Raw genomic sequence first — 7552 nt, forward strand, 5'->3', positions numbered from 1 at the left:
TGTTTGTCAATGAGTGTGATGTCTGGTCTGTTGTGGTAAATTGTTTTATCTGTGATTATGGCTCTGTCGTAGTACATTTTGTGCGTGTTGTTTTCCAATACCGTTTGTGGAATATACTTGTAGTATGGTTCGTGAATGTCTACCAATTTGTGTTTCTTTGCAAGCTCTTGGTGTATTATATTTGCTACTTGATTATATCTGTAGAAATAATCTGTCTGTGCCAAGAGCTTGCATTTAGATGTAATGTGCAGTATAGTTTCTGGCATAATGTGACATTTTCTGCATGTGTCATGATGTGACGTTTTCTGCATTGTGAGTGTTGTATCTTTGAGTATGTGTTTTCTGTAGTTTTTAGTATTTATGACCTGATTCTGTATGGCAATCATGAATCCTTCTGTCTCTCCAAAAAGGCATCCCCGATCTAACCAGCTGTTTTATGCAATTTTGTCAACAATATCCTGGGCCAGGTCATAAGGATGCCTGCCATGGAGTGCTTTTCAAGCCCACGATTGCTTAATGGTGTCTGTGCTTTTTATATGTTGTGTCATGTCTGTATGATGTGACTAAGTTTAATGGTGTGTTATTTGAGTCTGCTAGAGTTACTGCTTTTTGTAACTGTGATGTTTCTTGTAGAAAAACTGTCACAGTGACTGTATTTGTTTGTAGTGAAGGTTTATAATGTCAATCAGGCCATTATTATTATTATTAAACAAAAAAAATAAAATATTTTTATCAAAATCTTAAGTTTGATTTTTATTAACAGCACATCAAAATTGTAATAATTATATTTAATAAATTATATCACTTATCTAAAAAAAAAACATATGACCAAAGAATTTTTAAATGTTTGATTACTAATAATTTTAACTATAAAAACAATACTAAAAGAACCAAAACATTTGTTTTATTTTTAAGTTATTATAGTAAAACATTACACATGAATATGACAATAGCTTATATGTAATTAATAGCTACAATTTTTTAAAGTTGAGATTCCATAAATAGTATCACATTTATAAAAATAAAGGATTAATGTGGTTGCAAAGTCCTTATGCTTGCTAATTGGATTCTCTGAAAAATTGATTTTTTTTCCTGAGTTGTTCTGGATTTCCTTTTTCATGTTGATACATAAGTCATAAATTCCTGATGACTGTTCTTAATGTCTTCATTTGTTGTAAGATAGAGAATTTCTAAATTTTCTTCACATTCAATTGGTTCATGATCATCTAATTCTCTTGGAGAAAAACACTCAATCTTTTTCCTATTATGTACTCTCTGGTGTTCATGCTGAAGACCTATCAAAAATGTTTAACAATTAATCCAGGATACACACAAGGATTTATAGCCACACTAGATTGCTTAATCAAGTAGATCTGAAAGACACAGATAGAGAGGTAAAAACTGTTTTTTGGATAAACAATGCAAATTTCACTGTTTAAACCATAAGTGTTAATTAGTTTTAGCTATCAAAATATTTAAGTTAAAGCTATCAAAATTTAAAATATTACTCTTTCCAACTTTACAGTATTATTATCAATATTATTATATATTTTCTGATACTTTAGAAAACACTATATATAAAAAATTTTTTAAATATAAAGTTTATATTCAGAATTTGTAAGAATAACGCATTCATAAATATAGATAAAATTTACTTATTAGAACTAACCTTTAGAACAATATTCTTCAGAAAAAAAATGTAAAGTAATTGTTATTTTCACAAAAATTCAAAATTTTCAATTATAACTGTTTTATTTTAATAATCATCTGGTATTAAAGTTTTTAAGCTTTGCTTGTTGCTTGCTAAATAGCAAGTCTTATGTTTGTGGACATGGATATTTGTTATTAATTTAATAAGTACTGTTGTTTAGAAAGTTTGGTGCTACTATATCAAATTGCAATATTTAAATTAGGAAACATAAAAAGTATCCATAATGAGAAAAACCTTGTAAGTTTGTTTGCATTTAATAGGATAATCAAAATACTAATAAATTTTATATATGTAAAACTTTTAAAGTAGAATTTAATCTTTGACAATGTTTGATTCTATGCCAAAATTTATTTAATGTAGGTATAAAACATCAAATAAATGTTACAAATGTGTATGTAACTTGTAAATGATGTACATAAAAGTAATAAAATAATGATTATAAATATAGATATACTTCATTTCTGATTTTAAGTCTCCAAATATAAAAATTTATATTTACAAAAACCATACCATAAATAACTAAGGATTGAAAGCACTTGTCTGAAAGACAAGAAAAAAGACTAGAAAATTAAAGATGGATTAGTTAGTTATTTCAATTATTATAGTTAATTTGATTACTTAAAACTATTACCAAAAATTGTTTTGATATGAAAGATTTGAGATAATATTTCCACACATATTTTTAACATATTAGAAATTATATTGTTATCTAGAAGTATGAATTGCAATTAACCAATTTGAATAATACTGATGTACAATGTCTTCACTTCATAATTGCAAGAGATCATTAATGAATAGCTTAAATACATTTTTCAAAGCTTGATGTTTTAGATGACAATTTGTTAAAAGATATTTAAAGCAAAAGGTTTTTTTTTTTTAATTTATTTATGTAAAGATGAAACTTTTAATAAAAATATTTCTAAAAGAAATCAATATATACTATTTAAATGTTTATACAATTAAACAGTTGAATTCTGTACAATTTACATATACACAATAAGTAGGTATAAAAAAGGAGATTTGTCATAATATTAGAGAAAAGACATGTTAAAAATTTTAAAACACTGATAGGATGTTTTAAAATATGAGTGTTCTGAGAAAGCATGAGTCATGATTATTCAATATTTTCCCTTTAAGTAAGATTTTTAGACAGTTCCTAACATTCAAAATAAAATACTATATTTTCACATGTATAATCTGCAGAGAATTTTTAGAATGAAAATAAAACCTTTGCATTCCATATATTCCATATCTTGTATCTGTGGGAGCGACCACTGCTCCATACGTGCAAGTTCATAACTGCAATTTAAAAATCTGAACTTTTGTAATCCAAACTGTTTCAAACTGTCTTTTAAATACATAACTCACAGATTATATGCACAAAAATATAGTACTTTACTTACATTAGTCTAGTCAGTTGTGAAAGTATTAAATAGAATTTGTAGAATTAACTTAATGAATAATTTCTGTAAATATTTTGAATGATACTTTTGTTTCTTAAATGTAACTAGTATTATAAAAAAGATATACACATTTACCTTTATACCTATTTTATAAATAAAATATATACAGGGTGTGCATAAAGTCCATGTACAATTTGAAAAATTTATAACTATTAGTATTTATGATAGAGAAATTATGTAGAATGTATTGGAAATAAGAAAAATCTATATTTTTTTGTTTTATTGTATTTTATTAAGTTTCCATATGTCCACTATCATTAGTAATACAAAGGGTAATACGATTTTGTAGTTCTCTAAAAACATTTGCCAATTGATTTACAATAGTGCCTGAAATCACATTAGTTATTTAGCTTTCAAGTGTTCTAATGATTGAGGTTTGGTTACATACAATGAGGTTTTCACGTGTCCCATAAAATTAATGGAGTCAAGTCTGGTGAATGTGGAGGCCAAGAAAATGGTAAACCTCTTCCAATCCTAATTTTACTTAAAACTAGGTACAGTACAGTACAGTACATTAAGCTTTCTAATACTTTATTAGTAATTGTGATAGAAAAAAAAATCTGTAAAAAGTTATAAATTTTTAAAATTGCACACAGACTTTATGGATACCTGTATAATTTATATATATAATTATTTATACAATTATTACACATATATATAATTTATATATATGTTAAGTATTTATTTGTACAATTTTTTAAAATCTAAGTGNTTATCTAGAAGTATGAATTGCAATTAACCAATTTGAATAATACTGATGTAGAATGTTTTCACTTCATAATTGCAAGAGATCATTAATGAATAGCTTAAATACATTTTTTCAAAGCTTGATGTTTTAGATGACAATTTGTTAAAGATATTTAAAGAAAAAGGTATTTTTTTTTAAATTTATATATGTAAAGATTAAATTTTTAATTAAAATATTTCTAAAAGAAATCAATATATACTATTTAAATGTTTAAACAATTAAACAGTTGAATTCTGTACAGTTTACATATACACAATAGGTAGGTATAAAAAAAGGAGGAGATTTGTCATAATAATAGAGAAAAGACATGTTAAAAATTTTAAAACACCGATAAGATGTTTTAAAATATGAGTGTTCTGAGAAAGCATGAGTCATGATTATTCAATATTTTCCCTTTAAGTAAGATTTTTAGACAGTTCCTAACATTCAAAATAAAATACCATATTTTCACGTGTGTAATCTGCAGAGAATTTTTAGAATGAAAATAAAACCTTTGCATTCCATATCTTGTGTCTGTGGGAGCAACCACTGCTCCATACGTGCAAGTTCATAACTTCAATTTAAAAATCTGAACTTTTGTAATCCAAACTGTTTCAAACTGTCTTTTAAATACATAACTCACAGATTATATGCACAAAAATATAGTACTTTACTTACATTAGTCTAGTCAGTTGTGAAAGTATTAAATAGAATTTGTAGAATTAACTTAATGAATAATTTCTGTAAATATTTTGAATGATACTTTTGTTTCTTAAATGTAACTAGTATTATAAAAAAGATATACACATTTACCTTTATACCTATTTTATAAATAAAATATATACAGGGTGTGCATAAAGTCCATGTACAATTTGAAAAATTTATAACTATTAGTATTTATGATAGAGAAATTATGTAGAATGTATTGGAAATAAGAAAAATCTATATTTTTTTGTTTTATTGTATTTTATTAAGTTTCCATATGTCCACTATCATTAGTAATACAAAGGGTAATACGATTTTGTAGTTCTCTAAAAACATTTGCCAATTGATTTACAATAGTGCCTGAAATCACATTAGTTATTTAGCTTTCAAGTGTTCTAATGATTGAGGTTTGGTTACATACAATGAGGTTTTCACGTGTCCCATAAAATTAATGGAGTCAAGTCTGGTGNAAATGTTACAAATGTGTATGTAACTTGTAAATGATGTACATAAAAGTAATAAAATAATGATTATAAATATAGATATACTTCATTTCTGATTTTAAGTCTCCAAATATAAATTTATTTACAAAAACCATACCATAAATAACTAAGGATTGAAAGCACTTGTCTGAAAGACAAGAAAAAAGACTAGAAAATTAAAGATGGATTAGTTAGTTATTTCAATTATTATAGTTAATTTGATTACTTAAAACTATTACCAAAAATTGTTTTGATATGAAAGATTTGAGATAATATTTCCACACATATTTTTAACATATTAGAAATTATATTGTTATCTAGAAGTATGAATTGCAATTAACCAATTTGAATAATACTGATGTAGAATGTTTTCACTTCATAATTGCAAGAGATCATTAATGAATAGCTTAAATACATTTTTTCAAAGCTTGATGTTTTAGATGACAATTTGTTAAAGATATTTAAAGAAAAAGGTATTTTTTTTTAAATTTATATATGTAAAGATTAAATTTTTAATTAAAATATATCTAAAANAAAAAGCCAGTAGTCAATGAGGGCCAGATCTGGAGAGTACGGTCGGTGAGGAAGCAATTTGAAGCGTAATTCATTCAATTTAACCATAGTTTTCATCGACTTGTGACATGGGACATTGTCTTGGTGGAACAGCACTTTTTTCTTTTGCATGTGAGGGCATTTTTCTTGATTTCTACACTCAATCGATCCAATAGTGCCATGTAATACTTGATATTGATAGTTTTACCTTTCTCAAGATAGTCAATGAACAAAATACCATGCGCATCCCAAAATACGGATGCCATAACCTTGCCAGCTGACTGTTGAGTATTTGGTCACTTTGGGTGACTTTCACTGGTTGCTGTCCACTCAGCTGATGATCTTTTTGATTCAGGTGTGTAGTAATGGATCCATGTTTCATCCATTGTCACATACCAACGCAAGAAATCCTCTTTATCTCACTTGCACAGCTCCAAAGAGCGCACTGAATCGTTGACACATTGTTTTTGGTCCGGTATGAGCAAACGCGGCACCCACTTCAAAAGCAACTTATGCATGCTCAAAATTTTGTGTAAAATTGTAATCACACTACCTTTTGATATCTTTAAGGTGTCAGCTATGTCACGCAACTTCACTTTACAGTCTCTCAAAACTATTTTGTGGACTTTTTTTTTGTTTTCCTGAACAGCTGCCAATTTTGGGTGACAGTGTTCAGCATCATCAGTGTTTGTACGACCGCATTTAAATTCAGTATACCAGTCAATAATAGTTGATTTCCCTGGTGCAAAGTCTCCATAATGCTTATCAAGCCACTGTTTGGCTTCAACAGTATTTTTCCCCATCAAAAAACAATGTTTAATCAATACACGAAATTCTTTTTTATCCATTGTTTTGAAAATTACAAAATGGGGTCACTAAAACTTCTGTAAACTAATTGTCAGAATGTCATGAACTTTTGACATATCATTTGAAGGTTGGTACTATCCAGAAATCATATGAGTCTGTCAACAGTGTTGCCATATATGCGTCAGACCGGAGACTTATTGAGTGATGTGTTATATCAAACAAGCAATTATTTATTGTGACATCATCACAATGCCACGATGCAATTTTTATTTTATATAAATTATATAACATTTATTTTATATTATTTATTATATATTTAATTATTATAATAAATTAAATAAATAATAAATTATACATTTTATATAAATTATGTACAGTATTATATAAATTAAATAAATTAAACTTATGCTCTAATAAAAATTAAAGTATATGCTCTCCACCTCAAATCAGAAGTGCTTGCCCTGTACATCATACTTTTCCTTTAACAATAGGTGTCAGTCATCTGTCTAACACCTTTTAGCGGAAAATTTTTGAATTGAAATAACATGATTTCTGGTTTGCATCAGAAATTTGTATATAGTTAATCAGAGCCTCCTAAGGTTTTCAAATCTGGTCTTGTCTTTCACCTATCTAACTCCATTCCTGAGATTAAGGAAAGACAGATAGATGAACATCAGTAGGAATTTATAGGTCTACAGTTTTTTTCAATCTGAAGCTCAATTTTAAATGAGTAATATACAGTTTGTCTGAGTAGCTTAATGTAATACAGTAGAACCTCGAAAACTCGTCCCTCGATAACTTAGCACTCCGGATAACTGGTCCACACCTTGGCAGGGCAAAAAATCCTTAGTTAATTAATTTTCATTATAGACAGCTTTATAAAAGTATAAAAGCTCTCATAAAGTATTTTTCTGAGGTCTGTCTTATCAGGTAAATTACTGTACACAGTGTATTCATTAATTTTCATTTTCATGTAGTGGCTCTATGCCTTCATAAAGGACGTACTTTTCCTTTGTTTAAGGGTATTTGGGCAGTTTATTCTCTGTTATATTCTGTACAAGTAAATACTGTACAAGTACAGTACAGTATTTTCTGAGGAAATACT

General features: G+C 27.2%; 1 protein-coding gene and 1 long non-coding RNA gene across 2 annotated transcripts in view; one reads left to right on the top strand and one right to left on the bottom strand.

The window, feature by feature from the left end:
- Window positions 1–7552, top strand: part of LOC111629973 (cytoplasmic polyadenylation element-binding protein 1-like) — a 72641-nt gene that overhangs the window by 7258 nt on the left and 57831 nt on the right. The gene's annotated exons all lie outside the window — the stretch shown is intronic.
- Window positions 944–7552, bottom strand: part of LOC111629991 — a 39531-nt gene continuing 32922 nt past the window's right edge. Inside the window, exon 4 of the long non-coding RNA XR_002757434.1 lies at window positions 944–1295. This is a non-coding gene — a long non-coding RNA (uncharacterized LOC111629991). The remainder of the gene's footprint in view (window positions 1296–7552) is intronic.

This window comes from Centruroides sculpturatus, unplaced genomic scaffold (genome assembly GCF_000671375.1).
Source record: "Centruroides sculpturatus isolate CEXI.00-Female unplaced genomic scaffold, Cexi_2.0 scaffold68, whole genome shotgun sequence".
Classification (NCBI taxonomy): Eukaryota; Metazoa; Arthropoda; class Arachnida; order Scorpiones; family Buthidae; genus Centruroides; species Centruroides sculpturatus.